Below are 27,974 nucleotides of genomic sequence, written 5' to 3'. Positions count from 1 at the left end.
CCGCTGAGCCTGTGCGTCCGGAGCCTGTGCTCCACAACGGGAGAGGCCACAACAGTGAGAGGCCCGCCTACCGCAAAAAAAAAAAAAATTAAAAAGAGCCTCAAGAAGAATGCTCAGTCCACCCGTGGACCCTCTAGCAAAGTGAGGAAAGTGGAGGAAGAGGACTGTAGGGTCCTAATAATTTGACGGGAGTCAAAGCTACTGAGAAAACAAGGGTTCACTGAACATAGAATGATAATACTACATAGAATAATAGAAAGCCAATAAGGAGAGCTATGGGATCCCTCCCGTGTATGTTCTAGTTAAAGGTTCTCCTCTGGCTGTAATGAACTTACAAAGGGAGTAGAGAATCCTACACTGACCAGGAAAGCAGATTGAATAACAAGTCATAGTTATTGGGCACTACAGGTACTAGATGAAGCGTGTAATGTACATTATCTAACAATCCTTGGGACAAGATAAGTATTACTATTCTCATTTTGCAGAGGAGGAAAGTAAGATTCAGAAGGTTAAGTGGTTTGCACAAATTCTCACAGCGAATGAGTGGCAGAGTCAAAGTTCAAATGTAAAGTCTCTCTGAACCCAAAGCCAAGTTCCTGACCTTGACATTCTTCTGCCTGTGATTACCTACTGGGGTGGGTTTGGAGGGAGGTTCGAATATGCCAAGGAGATGGGGAGCCCATTGGTAATTCCCACACTTAATGTCCCCATGGCACCCATCCTGTGTGTGCTGACAGTTTGACAACTTACACAGCTGCTGGTTTGCTTGGAGGAGATCTCTGTTAATTAAAATCGCACAAAGGGAGAGCAGTACACAAACCATGTCAGTGGGTAATTAATGCAAAGGCGGACCCAGGCACACAGGAATGCTCAGCCTTTACCTGCCAGACCCATCTTCACTCATATCTCCCAGCCTAAAGTTGCCACTTTGTCCCTCTGGCCATGAGCTGCTGCCTGCTTGCCTACCTCCATGGATGAGGAAGGGAGGACCTGTCCTCTGGGGACAGAACCTGGGCTACTACTCTTACTGGACTCTGATCCCTCAACCTCCTCTTAACTATCCATGTCTCCCAGGAGATCCAGAAGGACAGGATGAGCCAGAGATAAGCCATCCACGGGCCAGAGCTTTGGGGCATCATTTCTGAAGAAGTGTTAGTCTCTACCTGCCCCTGCCCCATCAAGAAGATCACTGCCTTATCTCCCAGGGCAGCGATCCTGAGTCAGCCTGCTTCTGTATACAGTGTGTTGGGATGAACTGAACCCATCTCCTCCACTGCCTCTGCCAGGGTTTGTGCTTGCTTCCCTACGGGACCTACAGCCTGGTCCTGAATCTCACTGCTCTGCTGGGGTCCTGACCTCCTTCCTGTCCCTTCTCTCATTTCATTATCACCATATCCCCAGCAAGTACACTTCAAAGGGATGTTTCTCCATTACACAGATGAAGTTCAGGGCAGCAAGGTGGCTTGTTCAAAGGCAACAGAAGTTTTCCTTTCTTTGTTCAGATGCTGCACTCTTCTGGGTTTCCAGCCATCCATTCTTGCTTATCTGTTTTTAACAAACTTTTTATTTTGGAATAAGTTTAGATTTACAGAACAGTTACAAAAGATAGTACAGAGAGTTCCTGTATACCCCTCACTCAAGTTCCCCATTATAACATTTTATATTACCATGTTGTATCTGTCAAAACTAAGAAATTGATGGTGTGTACCTAGTTTTGAATCAGGCATTTTTCTTCTCCCTAGAAGATGAGCTCTAAATTTCTCTCTTCTCCATCCAGAGATCCCATGAAGAGTGTGGATGCTTGCAATGTGACCCCTTCCGTGCCAGCACAGCCCCCCTGCATCCCTGCTCTGCCCAAACAACCTCCCCTGAAATAAAGCCAGAAAGACCATCCAAGGAGAAACACCTACCAGGACCAGAGGCTCAAACTCCCAGTGTCCTCCAGGTGCCCTACTCATCAAGTTCCTCTTTCCATAAGTCCCCAAAGCTACCTCTTGCCCATAAACACTCCCTTTTCTGCTAATTTCTTCACTAACTCTACCATTGATCCTTGTGAGCACCCCCCCAATACCAACTCTATCCTCAAAGCTCTCAATCAGATTCAATGCAACAAATATTTACTGAAACACAGAAACAGTTCCAATCCAGTCCCTGGCCTTGAGCAGCTCTTGCTCTCTTGGGAGAATTAGACATCTCTGCCTATGATTAAAATAGCAGTTAGTAAGTGAAGCAGTGTAGCACTATGGTTAAGTGCTTGAAGTCTTCAATCAGAAGGCTGTGTGACTTTGGGTTAGTGATGTTAGTTTCCATGAGCATCAGTTTTTTTTTTTTTTTTGCAGTACGCGGGCCTCTCACTGTTGTGGCCTCTCCCGTTGTGCAGCACAGGCTCCGCACGCGCAGGCTCAGCGGCCATGGCTCACGGGCCCAGCTGCTCCACGGCATGTGGGATCTTCCCGGGCCGGGGCACGAACCCATGTCCCCTGCATCAGCAGGCGGATTCTCAACCATTGCGCCACCAGGGAAGCCCAGTTTTCTTAACTCTAAAATAAGAACAATAGTAGAACCTACTTCGTAAAGTGTTTATAACCATTTAATTACAAAAAAATACCTATCAGTTATTGAGTAGTTACTATCTGCCAGGCACTGTACCAGTTGTTTTGCCTTTTTAAAGTCAAGGCTTACAAATAAAAGCTTACTTGCCTCTACAGTCAAAGCTAGAGATGATGGTGGCCTGAATCAAGGCAATGACTTGGGGAAGGAAAGATGGATTTAAAAAACATTTTATAAGTAAGTAACCTATAGTATTTAGGGAGAGTGAGTCGAACATGACGTTCAGTTATGTAGCTTAGGGCCCTGAGCAGATGCTGGTGCCATTTATTGTGAGAAGGAAACTGGAGGAGGAGTAGGTTTGGAGATGGTTGTGAATTCTGTTTGAGCATGATGCAATGAAGGAGTCTTTGGGACATTCAAATAGAGATTCCTTCAGACAGTTGCATATATATGCCCAAAGTCAAGAATAGAAATTAAGTCTTTGAGGGACTTCTCTGGTGGTCCAGTGGTTAAGAATCCGCCTGCCAATGTGGGGGACATGGGTTTGAGCCCTGGTCCAGGAAGATCCCACATGCCATAGAGCAACTAAGCCCATGCATCACAACTACTGAGCCTGCGCTCTAGAGCCCGTGTGCCACAACTACTGAGCTCACATGCCTAGAACCCATGCTCCGCAACAAGAGAAGCCGCCGCAATGAGAAGTCCACGCACCACGACGAAGAGTAGCCCCCGCTCGCCGCAACTAGAGAAAGCCCACACACAGCAATGAAGACCCAACGCAGCCAAATAACTAAATAAATACATAAATAAATTAATTTTTTAATAAAAGAATCCACCTTCCAATGCAGGGGGGCACGGATTCAATCCCTAGTGGGAGAACTAAGATCCCACATGCCACGGGACAACTAAGCCCACTCACCACAAATACTGAGTCCCTGCACTCTGGAGCCCACACGCTGCAACCAGAGAGAAGCCCTCATGCTGCAACTAGAGAAGCCCACGCGCCGCAGCTAAGAACTGACATGGCCAAACAGATAAATAAATAAAATTTTTTTAAAGTCTTTTGACACATCAGTTTATAAATGATAGTTGAAAGCATTTGTGTGGATATGATTGCTCAAGTAGAATCCAAAAAAAAGACAGAATTCGAAGGAGCAAGAATATTTAAGAAGTAAATAGAAGAGCAGTCTGTCAAGAGGTGAAAAGTATTTTTTGTTATTTGGAAACATTTTTAACTTTATTGCTTCTTGCATCCTACACCTTCTTTCTGGATTTAATGTCTTTCTTGCTGACATATATCCTTTAATAATTATTTTAGAAAGATTGTCTTTGTCTTCATGTGACTGAAATAACTATTTTGCTCTCACCTTGCTGTGACAGGTCAGCGAGGTATAGAACTCTAAGTAGATAGTTGTTTTCTTTCAGCACTTTGATATTATTCCATTGCCTTCCAGCATCTATTGTTGCTGTTGGGAAGTCTACTGTTGGTCAGATAGCCATTCCTTCCACCCCCACCCCCGGCCACTCAGGCGGCTTGTGGGATCTCAGCTCCCCAACCAGGGATTGAACCCAGGGCACAGCAGTGAAAGCGCCGAATCCTAACCACTAGACCACCAGGGAACTCCCATGATTGCCATTCCTTCTTATACAATATATTTATCTTCTCTTTTTGGTAGCTTTTAAGATTTTCTGTTTTTTCTTAATGTTCTCTAGTTTCACTGTGATGTACTGGGTATGACTCTGTAGTCATTTATCCTGCTTGAGATACAATGTTTAATTTCAATCTGAGAATTCATAACATTCATCCAATTCTAGAGAATTATTAGCCATTATCTCTCCTAATGTCTTTCCTTCATTCTCTCCTTCTGGAGTTCCTATTAGATGTATTTTGAAGCTTACCATCCTATTATCTGATTCTCTTAACTTTTTTCTCCAGATCTTTATCTTTTTGTGATAAATCCTGTTTTTTTCCCACTGATCTATATATTAGAATTCAACAATTCTCTCGAGTTATGTCTAGTCAACTGTTAACTCAACTATTGAATTATTTTTTTCAAAGACTACAATTTCTATTTTTAGAATTTATTTCAAATGCACTGTTAATGTGTTTTGTTTTTTTTTTTTTCTGCATTGGGTCTTTGTTGCTGCACACGGGCTTTTTCTAGTTGCTGCGAGCAGGGGCCACTCTTCGTGGTGCATGGGCTTCTCATTGTGGTGGCTTGTCTTGTTGCGGAGCACAGGCTCTAGGAGCACGGGCCTCAGCAGTTGTAGCACGCAGGCTCAGTAGTTGTGGCTCATGGGCTCTAGAGCTCAGGCTCAATAGTTGTGACACACGGGCTTAATTGCTCCGCGGCATGTGGGATCTTCCCGGACCAGGGCTCAAACCTGTGTTCCCTGCATTGGCAGACAGATTCTTAACCACTGTGCCACCAGGGAAGCCCCCACTGTTAATTTTTTTTTTTTTTTTTTTGTGGTACGTGGGCCTCTCACTGTTGTGGCCTCTCCCATTGCGGAGTGCAGGCTCAGCGGCCGTGGCTCACAGGCCCAGCTGCTCTGCAGCATGTGGGATCTTCCCAGACTGGGGCACGAACCCATGTCCCCTGCATCGGCAGGCAGACCCTCAACCACTGCGCCACCAGGGAAGCCCTAATTTTTTATAATGTTGTATATATGCCTCAAATATTTTCTTTCTCTCTTTGAACACTTAAAAATCCTATTAGATTATTCTATTACCTCTGCTTCGCAGGCTATCTCTTATGGTATTTGATTTCCTTACCTCCTTTGTAATTTTTATTTATGACATCTTCTGGGAAATTTTCTCCCATGGGAGTCTATAAACACCCTGGGTTGTGCAATAGGTTGTGGATTACCTATGACCAAGGTGGTTCATTGGATCTGGATCAATTTTTTTTTCTTGGGCTGGGGCTATTTTGAGGTTAGGCTTTCTGTATCAGGAAGGTAATGCAGAATTGTAGCCCTCTACTCACATATTGCTCAGGCCAGGGGTTCAGAGTTCTCAGGGTTGACATGAATACCTCACCTAAGCTGGACTAAATGGCCCATTTCCACTTCTGTCCATATCCTCCAGGCAATGGGCAGGTAGAGAGTTTGTAAGTCCAAATTAACAGACCACACAGCCCTTTCCTGCCTCCAGCTTTATTCAGAGAGCCCAATTCTCACCTATGGTCTTGCCTCCTGCCCCAGCATGTAGTGTTGTAAGCCCAGCCCCAAAGCTTAGATCTCAACATCTTCATGGGCAACAGAGCTTTGGCTCCAATTCACCCCTGAAGAAACTGTAGTGTTGTTCTGGTATTTGAAATTTTACCTTTGTTGCTTTCAAGCTCAGCTATACACTCTTTATAATTGGAAGAAAAAACAAACTAAAAGCTTCTGTCTCACATTTCTATGTTTTTGGAGCAAAATGCCAGCTCAGTCTGACATCTTAAGCAGAAATGCTAGGAAGAAACTATTACAAAGGTATGGTAAGAACATGGAGACAGTGATGTCCCAGAAGACAATGGATAAAAAGGTTTCAAGAAAGGGAATCAAATGTATCATATTGAATATTGGTGTGGACAAGGGAATAAGGCCTGAATGAAAACCATTAAATTTGAAGACATGAAGGTCATTGATTACCCAGGTGAGAACCATTTCATGGAGTAGTGGGAGACAAAAGCCTAATTAATTGTAGTGATCTAAAAAGTGAAAGGGGAGCAATAGAGAGGGGGGATAAGAGGTTCTTCTGAATTGGGACTTTGCAGGGAGAAGACTGGGCTGGGACGAGGGGGAGCAGGAAGGTGTTTGGGGGCTGAGAGAAGGAAACAGTGAAGGCAGAAGATACAGGAAAGAAAAGAAGCCCACAGAGGCTAAAGAAGGCAGGGGTCAAATCCAAAGTTGTTGGTGGCCTTTCCCAGAAGGAGAAATCAGAATCCAGAGGGAAAGAAGGGTGGGTAGAGCACAAAGATCACTTGATGGGGGGGGGGGCAAAGTGGGAGCTTGGCTCTGGTTGATGAAATGAGGAGGAGAGAATGGGTAGGGGCTTAGGGAAGGAGAGCGGGGAAGGTCTGAACATGCAGAATGGTGTGGGAATAGGAAAGGGAGCATCACTGAGTGCCCCTCAAGAGCACCCTCCCACAATCCTCAGCGGGCAGCCTAGTGTGGATATTAGTCAAGCAGGTGTTGCAGGAAGCCAAGGGTGAGGGAATTTGGGTGCTAGTGAGAAGGTAGAACCAGTACAGGTGGGGCTGGGTGGCATAAGGATTCAGAAAGAGAGAGAGAGAGAGAGACAGGGGGGATGGTACAAACCATCCCTGGGCAGAGAATGGAAGCAAGAGAGGGAGTATTGGATGAAAGTTAAAGTTCCCAAAAGTAGAGCTTGGACATTTTTTCTTGCATGTGAATTGTTTTGCAAGTCTACTTGACTGGGGTTTGATCAGTAAATGAAGAATGAATGAATGAATGAAAAATATAGATCAAAGGAGAACACGGAGAGAGAGAAGTGGGGAAGAGAGACAGGCAGGTGGGCAGGTGGTGGGGGAAGTAGGTGAGTATAAAATAGCTGGACAGACAGACCGACTCTCTTCTCCCTAAACTTGATCTTTCTAGACCCAGTTATATTCTCTGCATTTCTCTCCTGTGTCCTTCCTCTGCCTCCTCCTATTCTCTAGGAGCTCAGCGCCAAGGCTGGAGTGGGGCTAAGAAGTTATTTTGTGAAGGGCTGTCTCTGAGGGCTGGCACTGGGGAGGGAGCAGCTTCAGGGATGCTGGCGTGCTGTAGGCAGCTGAGGCAGAGAGGGAGGGGGAGGGGAGGCAGAGGTGCCCTAGGCATGGAAGCTGCAGAGGTGTCAGAGACAGACACTTAATGATGAGCCCAAGGTCCACCTGCACAGATAAGCAGGGCTGGGAGGTGGAAGCTGTGGGGAAACTGGGAAAGTGACACATTCATTTTTCAGTGCACTTCTCTCTCCTTACACCACACACACACACACACACACACACACACACACGCACGCACACACACACATCTTTAATAAAGAGCCAGAGGCTTACTCTGTTCTGGTTCTCACTCCATTTCCACAAAGGACCCTCTGGGAAAGAGGTTGTAAAAAGGGGCCAAGAGGGTCTTGGGGAAGGAATGGAGCTGCTTTCTCCTCTGGGCTTTGCCTGTCTATGCACCTGCCTGGGAGAGACCCAGCCAGTCAGGTCTCTGGTGAGCTGGGATCACGGCAGGGGAGGGTTAGAGCACCTAGAGCAAGGCCAGGAGACTGACTGGGTGCTCAGCTCAGGAGCAGGCACCTGACCAGAACCCTAAGCCTCTGGAGCCCCAGCTCAGCCCCTCAGAAGAGGCCTAACTGCAGCCTGGGAAGCTTCTCAGTCCCCCCTCCCCAACCCTACCACACTAGCATCATGGGAACCCAGGACACCCACTGAACCCAGGGCCATTAGCTTCTGCTCTGGGTCCTCCTTCTCTGACCCTGGAATTGGGACGGGGGGGCAGGGCTGAGCTAAACCACTGCACAAGCGAGGGGCTCAGCTGCCTCTGAGGTCAGGTTCTCAGGACCCCAATTCCAACCCTCACAGCCCACAGTCATTCACATCTGTTCTGGAAGAGCGACTAATCTATGGGAGTTGTACAAACACCATCCTAACAACCAAGGGTGTCACACACAGTTCCTGGCCCTAGGGATAAAGACTTTCCCTCTGCTCTCACCTGCTTGAGGAGGGGTCCAGCAAATACACATCTGCCCACACATAAGCTGGAGACTCCCTGATGTAACTACCTGTGCCTTCGAGGCTATATTCAAATAACAATAATCCCAGCCCCTATCCTGGGTGACCACAGAAGTCCATCCCCTCGCTCTTGTATTTCTGAGCTTTCTGGGAAGTGTTTACACGTTCCTCTAACTCACTGATGGACACTCAGGGAGCTAAGTATGCACAGGCTCCGGACGCGCAGGCTCACGGGCCGAGTCGCTCCGCGGCATGTGGGATCTCACTGTTGTGGCCTCTCCTGTTGCGGAGCACAGGCTCCAGACGCGCAGGCTCACGGGCCGAGTCGCTCCGCGGCATATGGGATCTTCCCGGACCGGGGCACGAACCCGCGTCCCCTACATCGGCAGGCAGACTCTCAACCGCTGCGCCACCAGGGAAGCCCCAGACTTTGAGTTTTTGTAACACCTGATTCAAGCTGTCCATGCTCATTACTTGTAGACTTTTTTTTTGGTAGTGGGTATAAGCTAACTGTTTTGTTAATCACCAACCACAAGTAATTCATTTTTCAATTATGACTTATAAAGCGCCACATCACCTTAGAGTTTTTTGGTCCCTAGGCTCAGATGGCTGGTGTAACTTGTGTGCTACTTGCTTCCAAATTGTGATGATGCTGAGTATGGATTGCGTGAAGTCACTTAGGTCTGATTGGTCCAGGCAAGTCAGGGATGGATGCACTCTCACAAGAGTGGAGCTTGTGGCAATCACTTTTTTGGTTTGTTTTTATGTGTGTGGTAAAATACACATAACATAAAATTTACCTTCTTCATCATTTTTTTAATCTTAATCATTTTTAAGTGTACAGTTCTGTGGCATTAGGTACATTCACATTGTTGTGTAACTAAAACCACCATTCATCTCTAGAACTCTCTTTTCATCTTGCACAACTGAAACCCCTTACCCACTACACAATAACTCCCCATTCCTCCTGCTCCTTGGCCCCTGCCAACCACCGTTCCACTTTCTGTCTTTCTGAGTTTGACTATCCTACATTATCTAAGTGGAATCACATTTGCCATTTAGTGACTGGTTTATTTCACGTAGCATAATGTCCTCTAGTCTCCTCCGTGTTTTTGCATGTATCAAAATGTCCTTCTTCTTTAATGGTGAATTATACTCCATTGTACGTATAGACCACATTTTGTTTATCCATTCACCCACTGATGGACACTTGTGTTGCTTCCACCTTTTGGCTACTGTGAGTAATGCTGCTATGAACATCTTTGAGTTTTTGCTTTCAGTTCTTTTGGGCACTTACCCAGAGGCAAAAATTTCTGGATAGTATGCTAATTCTATGTATATTTTTTTGAGGAATTGCCATACCGTTTTCCACAGCAGCTGCACCATTTTATATTCCCATTAGCAATATACAGAGACTCCAGTTTCCACACAACTTCACCAACATTTGTTCTTATCTGGTTTTGTTTTCCAAATTCTGATGAGGTCAGCCTCTGCTGACTGTAGGGCCTAGTGCAGGGAAAGGTAGGCCAATCATCCAATCCAATCAGTAGCCTGGAGAGACTTTTGGAACAGGCTTCATATTTATGAAGAGCCTAAATTTTGTACTTCTAGCTCCAATAAGATTATATATAGGTTTGGGGGGTTGGGGTATCATTATTAAAATAATTAATTTATTAATGGAAGCATTTAAATTATATCACATTTTGGGAGTCCCCTGGTGGCCTACTGGTTAGGATTCTGGGCTTTCACTGCCGTGGCCCATGTTCAATCCCTGGTCAGGGAAATGAGATCCTGCAAGCCTCGTTGCACGGCCAAAATAAATAAATAAAACAAACCTTTGGAAAAAAACAATAAATTATATCACATTTAAAGCACACTGCGGGAGAGAGGGTGACGCAAGAGGGAAGAGATATGGGAACATATGTATATGTATAACTGATTCACTTTGTTGCAAAGGAAAAACTAACACACTATTGTAAAACAGTTATACTCCAAGAAAGATGTTTAAATAAAAATAAAAAATAAAATAAAACTAATGAATTATTCATAAAAAAATAATAAAATAATAAAAAAATAAAAAATAAATAAAGCACACTGCTTTGGTATTAGACATTTTTTAATATACCCTGGACCCTCATATAAACAAAAGTGGCCTGGGCTCAGTCAGCCTCGGAGAGGCCCTGATTGGTGGCCCTTTAGAAAACACTAGTCTCGAGCTTCCCTGGTGGCGCAGTGGTTAAGAATCCGCCTGCCAATGCAGGGGACACGGGTTTGAGCCTTGGTCTGGGAAGATCCCACATGCCGCCGGTGCACCACAACTACTGAAGCCCGCGCTCCTAGAGCCTGTGCTCCACAACAAGAGAAGCCACCACAATGAGAAGCCCGTGCACGGCAATGAAGTAGCCCCTGTTCTCTGCAACTATAGAAAGCCCACTTGCAGCAACGAAGACCCAACACAGCCAAAAATAAATAAATTAAAAATTAAAAAAGAAAACACTAGTCTCAACTTATGTTGTCATGCCTCGGTTCCCTTTTCTGTATATTCTTCCTTTTCCACCACCTCCATGTAGGTCTTTATTCCCTCAGATGCAGCCTCTGCTCTCTGGCCCCTCATCTCCATCATCTTGCCTACTGCCCCACGTCCACCTTGATACAACACAGTCCCCAAATCTTCATCTCTCAAACGAACTTTTCTCCCAAGCCCAGATATGTGCTTCCAACTGTCTAAAGTTGGTTCCCTGAAAATAGAATCTGAGGCGGAGCTCTGCAAGCAGGAAGTTTATTGGGGAGGGCTCTTGGGGTCAACATCAGTGGGGAAGGGGAGGAGGTAGAATTGGGCAGATGAAAGAACCTAATGGTCAAAACAAAAGCCACAGTCAATCCTAAAATGAGTTCTGGAATGTGGTCCTGCCTTGAGCAAGGGTGCCTGGCCTTTGTAGCCCCACGTTAGTCAGTCGTTGATGTTGGCTGCCTGGGAAGGCAGTGTGACCTTGGGCCAGGTGACTCTCTTAGCGGAGGACAGATACAGAGAAGGACTCAGCTGAGAGCTCTCAGCCACCCACACTTCCAGAAACAGGGGAATGGCTGTTTTGGTCCTGAAAGGGGGATCTGGGGAATGTACCATAACAGTCACCACTTGGACATCCTTGGGTACCTCAAAATCGATATGCCCCAGATTGAACTGAACCTGCTTATTTTCTGGGTTTCTCTCATGTTATGACCAAACTCCTAGGCTTGTCAGGTCTGAGTCAATCATCCTCCCTCACCATTACCCATCATCCAACTGGTACTTCATCTCAGAGAGGCTATTAGACTTTGCCTAAAGTCTCTTGAATCCATCCCCATCTCCTCCTTTCCCACTATCACTGGCCTGGCTCAGGCCCTCACAACCTTACGGCTTCAATTACTTTCCAAAAGGTTCAGTGGAAAGAGCCAGTTAGCACAGAATAGGTGCTACATGAAAGGTTTATTGGGACACTGCTTAAAAAAAGAGAGATACTCAACCTCACTACAAATCAAGAAGGAAGGAAGGGAAAAAGGAAGGAGGAAAATTAAAATAACAGTTTAGGGCTTCCCTGGTGGCGCAGTGGTTGAGAGTCCGCCTGCCAATGCAGGGGACGCGGGTTCGTGCCCCGGTTCAGGAAGATCCCACGTGCCGTGGAGCGGCTGGGCCCATGAGCCATGGCCGCTGAGCCTGCGCGTCCGGAGCCTGTGCTCCGCAACGGGAGAGGCCACAGCAGTGAGAGACCCGCGTACCGCAAAAAAAAAAAAACCCCAAACAGTTTAATAATATATAGTTAATTGTAGTATTATATATAGCAATATATAATATAGTTTATTAATTGTTATGTATACAATCATATCTAATATTATTAATTTTGTATTCATTAAATTTGCAAAGATGTCTTTTTTTTTTTTTTTTGGCTGTGCCACAGGGCATGCGGGATCTTAGTTCCCCAACCAGGGATGCAACCCGTGCCCCCTGCAATTGAAGCGCAGGGTCTTAACCACTGGACCACCAGGGAAGTCCCTGCAAAGATGTCTTTGAAAATGACTTCATGATATCTCTCAAGAGCAAAAAAGACACTGTGATCCAGGAATTCTAACCCTGAGAATCTACCCCAAACACAGTTGACCCTTGAGCAATGTGCGGGTGTTTTGTGGCACTGACCCTCTGATCAGTAGAAAATCTGCATGTAACCTACAGTCATCCCTTCCTGTTCATGGTTCCTCTGTATCTGCAGTTCTTCATGAAGGGATTCAGTCAATCACATGGTCCTGTAGTATTTACTATTGAAAAAAATCTGCATTTAAGCGCACCCGCGCAGTTCAGACCTATTTTGTTCAAGGGTCAATTGTAGTTTGAAATATGAGGGACAACATGAGGGAAAATAGGAACGAAGATGTGAATTATAAGCATTATTCATTAGAGTGGAAAAAAATGTTGGAGGCAACTTAAATGTCTAATAGAGGATGAGTTAAGTAAGTTGTGGCTTGTTCTATGTAATGTTGTAAAATCATTAAAAATAATGGTCAAAAAGTCTGTGCAACAGCATGGAAAGTGATTACTGCAAGGTTAAGTCAAAAAATTAGGATTCGTCATGCTTATACATTACGATTGCACGTAAAAAAATACGATCAGGGAAAACAATCTGAAAGAAAATACACCAGCATGATAAGAGTCCTTGTATTAGAGAAAAGTCATGCCTGGTATCTCTAGCCCCTCTCCCCTCACCATAATCTCCCGCTCATTCTTAGATGTTGACAACATTGTTTTCTTAGTATGTAAAGAACTACAGAAATGCAACTTCAAGCCATCTGTATGGAGCCATCCATAATTCTACAACCTTATTTTTCAAACTTGTAGTTGGTGGCCTTATTACTTTTATGAGATGATATGATATATAATGTAATATAATTATAATATAATAAATTAAAATGCATCCGTATTTTTTATTGCTGGGTAACTGTCCATTGTATGGGTATGCCACATTTGTTTATCCACTTTTCAGTTAATGGACATTTGGGTTGTTTCCACTTTGGGCTATTATAAATAGCGCTGCTATGAACATTCGTATACGTGTTTTTTTGTGAATATATGTTTTCAATTCTCTCGGGTGTATATGTTCTAGGAGTGAAATTGCTAGGTTGCGGAATCATGGTAACTCTATGTTTAACCTTTTGAGGAACTACCAGATTGTTTTCCAAGCAGCTGCATCACTTGACATTCCCACCAGTGGGTCACGAGGGTTCCAATTTCTCCACATCTTCACCAACATTTGTTATTATCTGTTGTTTCGGTTATAGCCGTCCTTGTGGGTGTGAAGTGATTATATCACTGGGATTTGATTTGCATTTTTCTGATGGCTGATGATGTTCACCATTATTCATTTGTAAACAAAAGCACTGTTTTTTTTAACAAAAGAAGGTTGAACCCCTACCACTATAAAAGTAATTCATGCACATTACTAGATATTTTGGAAACAGATTTTTTTTTTAAAATTAAACTACACCCAAATAGCACCATCTAGAGGTAACCACTGTAAATATTTCAGTGTATTTCCTTTGAATTTCTTTCCCTCTCTGTTCTTTCTAGAGTATGGGTGAAGTCATATAACATTTGCAATTTTGCTTCTGGCGTTTTCACCTAATATGATAAAATGGGGATTTTCCCAACCTTTTCCTAAACATTACTAGATATTACAACTTCCTTAGCCATTCCCCCATTGATGGATCTTGGTTGTTTCCAGCTGTATTTAAAACTGCAAATAAAGCAAAAATACAGTGTTTTGATATTGCTCTTTTTGATCTGTGTTCCATCTGTCCAGTAAAGCTGAGATCTTTCTCTTCCCTTTCAATCCATTCACATCCTTCCAGAACAGTACTCGGTACAGAGTAAGACTTCTTTTTTTCCTTATTATTGAGACATAATTGACATACAACACTGTATAAGTTTAAGGTGTACAACATAATGATTTGGCTTAGAGATATCACAAAGTAAGTTTAGTGAACATTAAGTTCACAATAAGTTTAGTGAACATTCATCATCTCATATGGATACAAAATAAAAGAAATAGAAACAAATTTTTCCTTGTGATGAGAACTCTTAGGACTACTCTCTTAATAACATTTGTATATAACATACAGCAGCGTTAATTATATTTATCATGTTATACATTACATCCCTAGTACTTATTTATCCAATAACTGGAAGTTTGTACCTACTGACTACCTTCTTCCAATTCCCACCACCCCACCTCTGGTATCCACAAATCTGATCTCTTTCAATTAGTTAGTTAGTTCGCTTGTTTTTAAAGTAGAATTGACCTACAACACTATGTTGGTTCCTGGTGTGCAATATAGTGATTCAGTATTTCTGTACATTTCAAACTGATCACCATGATAAGTCTAGTTACCATCTGTAACCATACAAAGATATCACATGATTATTGACTACATTCCCTACACTGTACAGTTCACACTCATGAGTCATTTAGTTTGTGACTGGAAGTTTGTGCCTCTTAATCTCCCTCAGAGTAGACTTATTGAGACCTTATTACAGGTCAGGCACTGTTCTAAGCACTGGGTATATATCAATGCATTTAATCCTCACAACTTCCCTGTGATGTAAGTAGTATTATTATCATCCTCACTTTATACATGAGGAAGTTGAGGTGAAGAAATTTGTCCAAGGTCATCAGCTAGAAAGGGACTGAAGTAGAATTTGAATCCAGGCAGCCTGGCCCAGAGTCTGAACTCTTAACTGTCAGCCATACAGCTTCCCTATGGTGGTGGAGTAACAGGAATTGGAGATAGTATGACAGCCAACAGGGCTTTAGGGATGGGTTGGTCCCAGGTTTGAAATATGGCACCCAAGCTCTGTCCCTTAGTTGGGAAGGGAAGGTCAGGATGGCTGGGGAGAGGGAATCGATTCAGGTGCAACTCTCAGGACAGGAGTTTCCAACAGTCCCCAGCCTGGTACCTTCCTATTAGCCCACAAAGCACCGGGGTGGTCTTTCTCAAATGCAAATCTTATCCTGTCACTTCCCTGCTTAAAGCTCTCTATTGCCCTTGGCATAAAACACCCAAGCCCTTAGCTGGACTGCAAGGTCCTCATTAGCTCCATCTCAACTCCCCACCTGGCCTCTCCTCTCCACCTGGCTTCTCCTTTTCTGCCTCACTTGGGGTCCTGCACACTCCACGACACTGCATCTCACTCTTGTACCTTTTGGACCATTGGCCTAGGGAGCTCTTCCCTACCTCACCCCTACTCACCCCACTTTGGCCCTGCTTAAACACTCCTCTCTTCTAGAAAGCCTGCTCCAAACCCCTCAGACTGGACTGCGTTCCCCTGCTGGACCCATATTTCCCTTCTAACACTCACCACATTTCTCGTAATTGCTTTTCTTAAAAACAATACTTTTAATTATAGAAAATTCAAATATAAGAAAAAGAGAACGTTTTCACCACACAACTTCAATGATTAGCTCACACCAATCTGGTTTCACCTGAACTCCCAACAACCTCCCTCCTCCTATACTATTGGTAAGCAAATAATACAGATCATTTAATTTCATCTGAAAATGTTTTATTTAGCCAGTGTCTCTAAAAGATAAGGACTTAAAAAATCACAGTTACAATATCATTATCATGCTTTTAAAAAGCCAATTATATTTTTTTCTTTTTTCAACGTTTTATTTTGAAAAATTTCAAACCTACAGAAAAGTTGCAAGAATAATTCAATGAACAAACCTACATTTCTCACCTAATTCACCCATTGTTAATATTTTGCTACATTTGTTCGCTGAACCATCTGAGATTAAGTTGCAAATATGAGATTTTACCCCTATACATTTCCGTATAGATTTCCCCCAAACAAGGAGACACTTCTCTGTAACCATAATATGATGACCATAGTCAGGAAATTTAAATAGATACAATAAAATATGTATAATACAGGGACTTCCCTGGTGGTCCAGTGGTTAAGACTGCTCTTCCACTGCAGGGGGCATGGGTTTGATCCCTGATGGGGAATTGGGATCTTGCATGCCTCACGCGTTGCCAAAATTTTTAATAAATAAATAAATGGTTATTTCATGTTAAAAAAATATGTATAATGCAATCCATATTCACATTTTGCCAAACGTCCCAATGCTGTGCTTCACAGACATTGCCCTTTTTTCAATCTGATCCAGAATCATGCATTGCGGGTTTAGTTGTCTTGTCTCTTTAGCCCATTTAATCTGGAACAGATCATTCTTCTTTCATAACATTGATATTCTAAAGAGCCCCTGCCAGCTGAGCCTGACCTTGGATTTAGGTCTGTCCTGTGGTTTCCCTTCTGGTTCTTCATTCTTCAGATTCTGCATCTTTGGCAGTTGTGCTGCCTAGGAGATTGTGTCCATGTTAGGGGGTGGATGTCCATTTTATCTCACTATGATGACATTGATTTTGATTGCTTGATTTAGGTGTCTTCTAATTGCTTTTCAGCTTTTAAATGGTCTGGGGGCTTTTTTCTGCTAGACTGTGAGCTTCATGAGGGCAGAAGCCATGTCTGTTTTCTCCGTCTCTGTATCCTCCAACCACAGCAGGTTTAAACTAGAAAGATGCACCTACGCTGCGCCAGCCCCGTGCCTTTCCCTCGGTTCAGCCTCACTGCAGCCCAGGGAAGGAAGGACTAATTGAGATCTCACGTGAGGAAAATGAGGCTCAGAAAGACGCAAACCCGTAATACAGTGATTCCCTCAAATTTCTACCTGAGCTGTTCCCTCCCTTTTAAGCCTCTCCCTTTGGATGGCACCTGGGAAAAGCCCCCCATCCCCCTAAAAATCGGTTTCAACGGAAACAGAAATTCCCAAAAAGAAGGAATCGCATTAGCAGTCCAGGGCCCTGGGGCTGAGGGAGAGAGGTGGGAGGCCTTATTTGCATTTTTTCCATTAACAAGCAGGAGTTGAGCTAGTTTGCTTGGGGAGATAATTTGAGAGGGAAATCTTTGCATATTTTATTTAAAAGCACGCTGCGATAGGCGGGTAATAACGCAGAGTGTGGCGATTAGGTGAGGCCTGCAGGGGGCGGGGGTGGGGTGGGGTCCTTTCCCTTCTCTCTCGATCAACCGCCCCGCCCCTCCAGTCACTGTCCCTCCCACCCCCACCCCCCCGCACCCCCGTTAGTCCTGGGAACCAGCCTCCTTAAAGGAACAGCCTCCTTAAGCCTCAGAGCCATGGGGCTCAAGCCTTAGTAACTCTTGCCGTTTTCTAGCTGATAGAGTCCAAGACGGAGGTGAACTGCCCTGGGAGAAAAGAAGGACGGCAGGGGGTGGACAATAGAAAGGGGGCCAGTGTCCAAAGCTGAGACCGTAGCCCTGTGGTTCTAAGTGGTGAGGAGAGAGAAGTGGGAGGGATACCACCCCTATAGGGGGCTTTAAAAATATGAGGGAGATGTTTTGTTCGTCTCTCTAAGTGGGTAGCCAGTCCTATTGTATCTCATGTCTAGGGGACAGGGGTGCTAAATCGGGACCCTGCATTGCCTAGGACAGTCCCGCTCAAAAGAATTATCCAAATGCCAAGGCACTCCCGCTGAGCCGGTAACCCTCCCTGCGTGCCTGAGCAACCCTTTCCTTTAAGTCCTGCCACATTGTTGCCGCGGAATTCAAGGCAGGTCTGGGTGAGACCTGGGCAGTTGAGTGTTTAGTTGAAGGAGTAGGGTCCTTGCTCCATTGCAAGCTGTTCAACTTTGTGCAAGACACTTAGCATCTGTGACTATTTCCTCTTCTATAAAAAGGCACACCATTGCTTACCTCCCAGTGTAGTCATGAGAAAGCAATGGGGAAATAGAGGGAAAGGTTCTATAAACTATAAAACTCTGATCACATATAAGGGGATATTATCACAATGGGGAGCAGAGCCATAGGCTGCTAATTTAGTAAGGAACTTCTGAGGGTAATTAACCTTCTCTGGGCGAAGTTCATTAGGCGTGAGGTAGCCATTCAGACTCCCCATTCCCAAAATGCACATGTGCATGCACAAATGCACACACACAAACCAGAAGATCTCAGTAATAATTAGGGGAGTATGTGAGTGTCTCATATAAAAGGAGTTTCATTATGGAGATCAAGGTGGTGATTGTACCTGAGACAAGTTAGGGGAGGAGAGGTCAGGAAATCAACCTAGAAGATTCTCCTCCTATCTGGGTGAGTTTGGGGGGTAGGAAGGAATTCAGGGGTGAGGGGGTTTGTGAGTCCTGGGAGGCCGTATGAGGATTATCAGGTACTCTAGGCACAGGAAGTGGAAGAGGTAGCACCTTCCCTTCCCTCCATTTTCCCAAAGGAGGAGGAAACAGGCATCTGGAGCATTAACTGTAAAGCTGTAGCATGAAGCAGACACCTGCTACCATGTCTCCCTCCCCTTTCCATCCCAATGGCAACTTCCCACCTCTTGCTCGGTTCCGTTGAACTTAGTCCCAGGTGGGTCATGGGGATGCTCCCTATCTTAGAGAACCCTTTCTGGGTACAGATGAGCCTGTTTCTCAGGCAAGGCGTCTGTAACCTTGTTTCTTTCTAGTAGGCATTTGAGGGGAAATGTGAGAATAGAGAGTACGGTGTCTGTCCTGCCAGAAATGGAGCCTACCTAAAGAAACTTTGGTTTATTCACCTATAAAATAGGATAGTAAAATAGGGTGAAATGGCACATAGGAAGGCTTGACACAGCTTGGTCATTCTTTTCTCACCTGTATCCCTTCACTGCTCTTTATCTCTACCTTGTTCCCATCCAAGTCTCCATCCTCTTCCCCATTCCCCATTCCTATCTCAGCTCTTTCCCATCCTGTCCTAGAGCACCCCCATTCACAACCGTTCCATTTTTAGGACCTGCCATGGAAAGTTATCCCAACCTTGTTAATACAAGCAACATTTACTTTTCTTTTTCTTAAATTATTAATAATCACAAACAATAAACATTACTATTTCAGTAGCCTCCATTAAAATTAGTTTCAAAACAGCATAAGAATTTCACTGTTTAGAAAACAAATGGTCAGTTACTGAAATTAAAACATTTGCTTCTAGAAGGGGTAAAAAATAGTATCAAGGCAAATTAACAAAACAACACCACCACATTGGGCTGTAAAACATTTTGCAATTTACAAAGCAATTTCAAGAGTATTATTTAATACTCACAGCAATCCTGTAAAGTAGATGGTACTTGCTTTCTTACCCCTTTCAAACAGATGAAAAAACTAAGGCTCCAAAAATTTAAGTGAATGTATCTCTTGTTCAAAGCCTAGTGAACTTGAAAACAGACTCTAAAGCCAGTTTTCTAAGGCAAGGCGTACAGGGAAGAGGAAGGGAATAGGAATGGGGAAGCGTCAAAGGTTGGGTGGCTGGGGTGAGGAATGGGTATGAAACTGGGCATGGAGTAAGTGGGAGGGGATAATATGTGCAGGACGGGATGCTAATGGGAATGAGATTGGGATGGGGATAGGGTAGGAGAATATGAAGATGGTTATAAAGGCAGGCAGGGAGTGGTTGTGGGGCAACGTGGAGTTGAGGTGGTGAGAGCACTGATTCTGCAGCCAGACTGCCTGGGTTTGAATCCTGGCTCTGCCTCCTACCAGCTACCGTGAATTTAAGCAAGTTGCTCAACACCCCTGGCCCTCAATTTCTTCATCCGCAAAATGCAGATGATAATAGTATCTTTCTCCTAGGGATTAGATGAGTTAACACAGGTAAAGCACCAAGAACAGTGCCTGTCCTGACACAAAGTTAGTACTCTAAGAAAATACTCTTCTCCTACTCCCCTCTGCCTTCCCCTCTTCCTTCTTTCTCTTATTGCTGTTGTTGTTAGGGCGATGCTTTGGGCTGAAATAGAGAAGTGAGTTGGGAAAGATGGTATTGAGAATGGGGAGAGGATGAGCTGGCCACGGGGATAGGAATAACACACGGATGCAAGTAGGAATAAAATTGGGGGTGGGGAATGGGGAGTATGGCATTGAAACCCACCAGACCCGCCAGATAAAAGAAGCTTTGAACTTCTTCACAGGGGTTTGGACACAGACATATACATCTGTGTACACCTGCATGTTCTGGACTGAGCCTTTGTTGTTGGGTTCCTGCAGAACCAAGTTTAGTTGATATTAAGCAGGGAGGGTCTTTTGTGGGAGTATTGTTGGTTCCCATAGTGAAGCCCAGTGGCCTGGTGCAGAAGCCCTTTCTTCAGAGGACTGGCTTCTGGGGTTCCCAGTCTGTACCCATTACTACCCCATACACTCCCAAACTCTGAAGGTTCTGAATGTACCTGAAGACAGAGGCTTGTGTGGCTCACAGGCAAGTGGGATACTTTACTGAGTTTATTATACTGCCCAGCATCCCAGGAAGTGACGTGATGTCTCAGGCCAACCTCACGAGAGCAAACATTCATAACAGTTGTACAGGTAAAGCCTCGCTCCTCATTGCAGTTGCCGGCTCAGAGAGACTCCTCTGTCTCTTGGACAGTGTCCTGCTTCTGAACTCTCGGAGGTTCCTGGTTCCTGGGTCCCCAGGGTAGGTCCTCTTCACTTTTCCTAGGATACTGTTTACCTACTTTTACTCATCCTCCAGGTCACATCCTCCACATCAGCTCCTCTGTGAACGCTTTCCTTTTTTTTTTCCTTTTTTCTTTATTTTCTTTTGGCCTCCCCCGAGTGGCTTGCCAGATCTTAGTATCTTAGTTCCCCGAACAGGGATTGAACCTGTGCCTTCAACAGTGCAAGCGCAGAGACCTAACCACTAGACTGCCAGGGAATTCCTTGTGAACGCTTTCCTGATCATTCCCTTTGAACTTGGCAATCTTTTACTTCCCACCTATTGGAACATGTTTTAGAAAGTGCTTCCACAACACTTTCCACGGACAGATTTGTATTAGCACTTATCACACTGCACTCTTATTACCCATGTCTGGGTCTCCAGGAATTGACTGTGAAGTTCCAGTGGGCTGGGACTGTGTCTGATTCATCTGAATCACCACTGCCTACCAGAGGGGCTGGAACATGGTAGACAGTAATAAATATTTGTTGAATATAGGAATTTCCTGTCTAAGACGGGGGCTTGAGAGCATCTTGGAAGCAGGCTCCTGGGAGGAGGTGTCTGGTGACAGTGGTGACAGGAACATGAATAATACTCACGACACAGACATGCTTGCAGACTGTGGGGTTCTGAGCCCCCTGGGGATGTGGTCCCTCCTGAGAGATCTGGGACAGAGACAAGGGTGTCCAGCAGCCCTGAGGATTCACGCACCTGGAGTGGCCTCTGTAGCCACGGTGGCCTGAGGAAGCCCAAGGAAGGGCAGGACCACATCAGCTGCGGAGGAGCCCTGCTGTCCTGCGTGTGGCAGGCATAGTGTGGGCAAGGCTGAGCCAGCATATGCACTGTCTCTGGAGGATCTGGCTTCCCACTGCCCTGTAGTTCCCTGGACCTTGGGGATCTGAAGGATGGTTCTGAAGGATGGTTCTGAAGGAACAAGGCTACTCAGAGATTTCATGAGAAAAAATCTCCGTGAAGGCTCTTGAGAAAGTTCTTTGTGGACTAGACAGTAACTTGAGAACAACAGACCCTGGGGAAAGATCAGGCCAGTGAGGATGTAGGAAGCAGTCAGAGAAGGCCTTGCTTCTCTGACCAAGCTAAGCAATCGGAGAGCCTTGGAAAGGTCTGAAGTTGGAGGAGTCTTATGGAAGCCCACTCCAGAGCAGTGTGGTGAATGGAAGGGAGGGAGACAGGCTAGGAGCGCTTCCAGTTTTCTGGGTGAGAGATGACAGTGGCCTGAACCAAGATGGGGAAGCTGGAGTGGACAGGAAGGCATGGGCTAGAGAAGCGTTCGGGAGGCGGAAGGGACAGGACCTGGTGACGGGTGTGAGGAGTGACTAGGAGGATCAAGGCTTACGCCCCAGGTGACCGAGCGGGGTGAGCAGATTTGTGGGTGACGAGATGAGCTCAGTTTGGGACATGGGAGGTTTGAGGTGCTCTGGGTCATCCGAGGCGAGCTGTCCAGTGGGCAGTTGGAGGCAGAGACCCTGCTGGAGTCCAGAGGATGGGCAGGGGCCAAGGCACAGAGAGGAGGAGGTCCCAGGAGGAGTAGAGACAGGAGGTCCCAGGAAGCCCAGGGAGCATCAAGGTCTAGGGAGTTTCTTGCCCAGAAAGCTGTCTGAACACTGAATGTTGGGGGCTGGCCAGAGGAGTCCAAGAAGCATGAGTAAGCAACCCGGGGCCCCTCCAGTCCGCTAACTTGCACCCGCTCACACGTGTCCACCAACGGCTCCAGTCCCACATCAATGCTCTCACTTGCAGGCCCACATCACTTGCACAGTCCTACATTCGCAGAAGGCGCACCCCTCACCCCTCTCTCTCTCTCTTCCCTCCACAGTCCCACCTCTCCCTGCAGACCCTGGGGTTAATCTTCCCTCTCCCCCAGATTAGGAGCACTGCCCCTCTTTGTGCGGCCAAGTGCCCGAGGCGAGAGACCTGGGAGGCTTGCGGCCATACGGGCAGCTGAGTTGGGGAGAGCGAAGAGGGGCGCGGGGGAGGAGACACAAAAGGGGGGAGGGATCCCGGCTGCAGCTGTCCCGCGAGGGGCTGGGACAAAGGGCCTGCTGGCGGCCCGCTGGAGCCGTTTTCATGCTTGTTGGGATTAAGCGCAGGAAACGTCGCTCGCAATCGTGCGGATCAACAGTCCCGTGAGCGCCGGCGCGTGGGGCGGGCTCGGCTCCACCCGCCCCCAGCTTTGTACTGAGCCCTCGGCTCCAGGCGGCGCAGGGGTCCGGGGAGGCCGCCCCTTTGTCCGTGCCTTTCGGGGGACGAGCCCCGCCCGGGGACCGCTGGACACCAGCTGAACGCCGGCCTCCTGCCCTCTCCTTCCTCCCCAGCACGGAGCACTAGGGCTCCACCTTGCGCCCCATTATGGGGCAAGCTCACGGTCCCCCAAGCACCGAGCCCCTCGGACTGCTCCCATCCCACGGCCCGAGGCCTCTTTCATCCCCGGTGCGGGGGGCGGGGGAGGGGTGTACAGGTCCTTGGGGGACCTGGCCCCTCCCCCGGGCCTGACCTCAGTATGATGATTCCCCTTTTCCCTAAGCCACCTCGCTCCTCCCGCCGGCCAGTCCCACAACCAGCCGAATCTTTTCTCAAATCTACTGGTGATAAAAAAGAACGAAGCAAGTAGAAGATCGACCGCCTCTGAGCCTAGGGGTTTGGGAAGAGGAGCGGGGGAAGGATAAGGTGTGGCTAGAAGCCTTCAGGCCTGGAGACGGCGGAGCAGACACATTTCTAGCTGTCCGGCGCTGGGGCTGGGAGAGGCTCGCTGGGGCTGGGAGAGGCTCGGGGGTCTGCGGCGGTGTGCAAACCACCCCCCACCCCGGGCTGGGAGCAGTTTTATTTCTGAGAGGGGTTGGGGAAGGAGGAGGAAGCACGCGTGTGGGTCTGTGTCCAGGAGTGTGTGTGGGTGTGGGTGTGTCTGTGCACGGGCACAATGCATAGGCATGGGGTCTAGTGCCCCTGTGCCTGTGGGTGCCTGGTGGGTGTGGGCATGTATATGAGCATGGATTTGAGGTCTGATTTGGAACACCCCCATCTCATGCTCCTCACCACCAGCATCCCCATTAAACTCATAGGTCTGGGAGTCAAGGCCCTTTAGCAATTAATTTTAATATACAGCACAACTGCCCAGCTGCATCTCCTAGCTCTGATGACCTCCCCATCCTCTCCTAGTCAGATAGTAACAGCTGACATTTATGGACTCCTTCCTATGTGCCAGGCTCAGCTCTAAGCCCTTTACATGTGTAAACTTATTGAACTCTCACAAAATGCTATGAGAGAAGCACTAACTGCCCCATTTTACAGTTGAAAAAAGTGAGGCACAGCTAGTAAGTGAAAGATCCAAGACACCTGGGTCCAGTCTGCACTAGGAATCACTATCCTTTGTCGCCTTAACTTCTAGTCATTCTCTAGACTCTTCTTCCTCCAGGAAGTTTTCCTTGATCAGGTGTTCAGAGATCTCATTGCTTTCCTGTTCTTGTTACCTGTTCACGCTGTGATGAGGAGGAAACACTAACACTGGGTTTGGGGTGTGGCCTGTAGGAAACAGAGGCTGGCAGACATGTCACAGGCTGCCATCAGGGGCCATGCAATCTCCTCAGAGATAGCCACTACAGACCTTTCTCCACTTATAATGGGGTTCCATCCCAATAAACCCATTGTAAATTGACAGTATTGTGAGTAAAAAAATGCATTTAATACACCTAACCTACTGAACATCATAGCTTAGCCTAACCTACATTAAACATGATCAAAACACTCACATTAGCCTACATTTGGGCAAAATCATCTAACATAAAGCCTGTTTTATAGTAAAGTGTTGAATATCTCATGTGATTTATTGAATACTGTACTGAAAGTGAAAAACAGAATGGTTGTGTGGGTACAGAATGGTTGTAAGTGTAATCAGTTGTTTACCTTGATGATTGTGTAGCTGACTGGGAGTTGCCACTGCCCGGCATCCCGAAGGTATTGAGAGACTGACTATCACACCGAATATCACCAGCCTGGGGAAAGATTAAAATTCAGAATTCAAAGTAGGTTTCTACTGAATGCTTATCAGTTTTGCACCATCAAAAAGTAAAGTCAAGGGCTTCCCTGGTGGCGCAGTGGTTGAGAGTCTGCCTGCCAATGCAGAGGACATGGGTTTGTGCCCCAGTCCAGGAAGATCCCACGGAGCAGCTGCCACGGAGCAGCTGGGCCCGTGAGCCATGGCCGCTGAGCCTGCGCGTCTGGAGCCTGCGCTCCGCAACGGGAGAGGCCACAACAGTGAGAGGCCCACATACCACCAAAAAAAAAGTAAAGTCAAAAAGTCATAAATCAGATTCTCCTAGGTGAGCTGGGGAGTGAAGCTGGCGTCTGGCCCTCCATCCGACACACCAGGGAGAGGCACCAGAGACCATCCGTGGTTTGCATGCACAGGAGTCTTCTTCCCGGAGTAAAAATGGGCCAGAAGGAATGAGGAGAATGAGAAGGATTAGTGAGGTACAGGGGATCTCCAGCCCAGACATCTGAAAAGAATTCAGAGCCCAGCCAAATCCGTGAGCAGCAAAAATTCTGTGGAGCTGCAGAGGATGGTAGCCCTCACAGCCGAGGGCTGCAGCAACACAGGCTTTCAGAGTGATGAAGACTGCTTTGAAAACCAGAACACATCAGGAAATGACAACTCACTAAGGAGTAGAGTTGTGCAAGACAGAGAGCAAGAAAAGGGCAAACGGGGAAGAGCAAGTCACCACTGAGCAGGATTCTCCAAGAAAGGATGGAGATGAGGAGGAGGATCAAGAGACACATCAAAAAGGGTGCCTGGAAAGGAAGTATGGTACAGTTTATGAGTTTTGTAGGGAACACAAAACAACCCCTAAGTATATCATCTGGGGCATTTTAATAGCAAGTTACCTGGCTCTGGTGATTGCGGCCTGTGTGCTGAACTTTTTCGCAGAGCCCTTCCTCTTTTCGTGATCACGGTGGTTGCCATCTTCTTTGTGATCGGGGATCACTTCATGGCCAGATATGAGTCTCAAATCGCTCAGTTCCCATCTTCTGGCCAAAGGCTTCTGGACAGCCATTGGTTCTGGCTGAAGTGGGTGATTTGGGCCTGCCTGATCCTGGGAGTTATTTTCTGGCTGGTCTTTGACACCACCAAATTGGGCCAACAGCAGCTGGTGTCCTTTGGTGGACTCATAATGTACATTATCCTGACATTTCTATTTTCCAAGCACCCAACCAAAGTTTACTGGAGGCCTGTCTTCTGGGGTATTGGGTTACAGTTTCTTCTTGGGCTTTTTTTTTTTTTTTTTTTTTGTGACACGTGGGCCTCTCACTGTTGTGGCCTCTCCCGTTGAGGAGCACAGGCTCCGGACGCGCAGGCTCAGCGGCCATGGCTCACGGGCACAGCCGCTCCGAGGCATGTGGGATCTTCCCCCACCGGGGCACGAACCCGCGTCCCCTGCATCAGCAGGCGGACTCTCAACCACTGCGCCACCAGGGAAGCCCTGGGCTTTTGATACTAAGGACGAAAACTGGATTTATGGCTTTTGATTGGTTACGGAAACAAGTTCAGACATTCCTGGAGTACACTGATGCCGGCGCCTCATTTGTCTTTGGTGAGAAATATAAAGACCACTTTTTTGCATTTAAGGTCCTGCCCATCGTGGGTTTCTTCAGCACTGTGATGTCCATGTTGCACTACCTCGGATGGATGCAGTGGATCATTAAAAAGCATTCCTGTGTCTGCATCGAAGCAGGAAGGAAGGAGAGAGGATGCAATAGGAAGTCCTCATTCTGAGGAGGGCACCACAGTCTCTGGTTGGAAGGACCACTACAAACTGGGACCATCAACCATGTTTGTTTGAGAGGTTGGATGGGTAATGCTAGTGACTATGGGAACATCTGTTGAACCTGTAGTTGCTTCTGGCAATATATTTGTCGGACAGACAGAGTCTCCACTGCTGGTCCAACCATATTTACCATACGTCACCAAGTCCGAACTCCACACAATCATGACCACTGGGTTTTCTACCATTGCTGGAAGTGTCTTAGGTGCATATATTTCTTTTGGGGTTTCATCCTCTCATCTGTTAACTGCTTCAGTTATGTCCACACCTGCAGCATTGGCTATTTCTAAACTTTCTTGATCTGAGACAGAAACACCTAAAATAACCCTCAGGGAGCATCCACATCCATTTCCCTGGTGGCGAACATCGCTGTGAATTTGATTGCCTTCCTGGACCTGTTGTCTTTTGTGAACTCAGCCCTTTCCTGATTTGGAAACATGTTTGACTACCCACAACTGAGTTTCAAAGTAATATGCTCCTACATCTTCATGCCCTTTTCCTTCATGATGGGAGTGGACTGGCAAGACAGCTTTATGCTTGCCAAACTCATAGGTTATAAGACATTCTTCAATGAATTTGTGGCTTATCAGAAACTCTCAAAATTGATCCATTTACGGCAAGAGGGTGGACCCAATTTGTGGATGGTGTGCAGCAATATATGTCGATTCGTGCTGAGACAATTGTCCCTCATGCTCTCTGTGGCTTTGCCAATTTCGGTTCCCTAGGAATAGCGATCGGTGGACTCACATCCATAGCACTTACCAGCACTTCTGTAGACATCAACTTCCATCATGCTTTGGAGAATGCCTTCAACTCCAGCTCAGTTAGAAACACAACCAATGTAGTATCTTGCTGCCAGAGTCTACTGAGCAGCACTGTTGCCAAGGGTCCTGGTGAGGTCATCCCAGAAGGAAACCATAGCCTGTATTTGAAGGACTGCTGAAATTTGTTGAATCCACCAACACTAAACTGCAGTTGGGTTCCTAATACATTTTGAGTTCAGCCACTTCTCCAACAGAACTCTAAGTATAGGTGCTGAATTTTCTGCTTTGGGGAGGAAAAAAACACGCTATTTCCACAGATTGATACCTCTGTCATGGAATCAGCTTTAATTGGAAAGAAGGAAAACAGGAGTGAACACTTCAGTCTCCAGTCCCAGAAATGTTTTCTGTCTCAGAAGGAAATTCTAGAGACAATGCTGAGATGCTACTTAATGAAATGCTCATCACCAATGCTCTTAATAGCATAAAGACTACGTTTTATGAGAAAACACTAATGACTGGAATAAAAGGGGATTCATACAAAAGA

At 46.2% G+C, this 27,974-nt stretch overlaps 1 pseudogene; it reads left to right on the top strand.

The window, feature by feature from the left end:
• The window catches only part of LOC131767000 (solute carrier family 28 member 3-like), a 58,255-nt pseudogene extending 30,592 nt beyond the window's left edge, over positions 1-27,663 (top strand).
• Positions 27,664-27,974: the final 311 nt, after the last annotated feature.

The sequence above is a fragment of the Kogia breviceps genome, chromosome 1 (genome assembly GCF_026419965.1).
Source record: "Kogia breviceps isolate mKogBre1 chromosome 1, mKogBre1 haplotype 1, whole genome shotgun sequence".
Classification (NCBI taxonomy): Eukaryota; Metazoa; Chordata; class Mammalia; order Artiodactyla; family Physeteridae; genus Kogia; species Kogia breviceps.
This window is presented reverse-complemented; position numbering and strand designations above follow the sequence as displayed.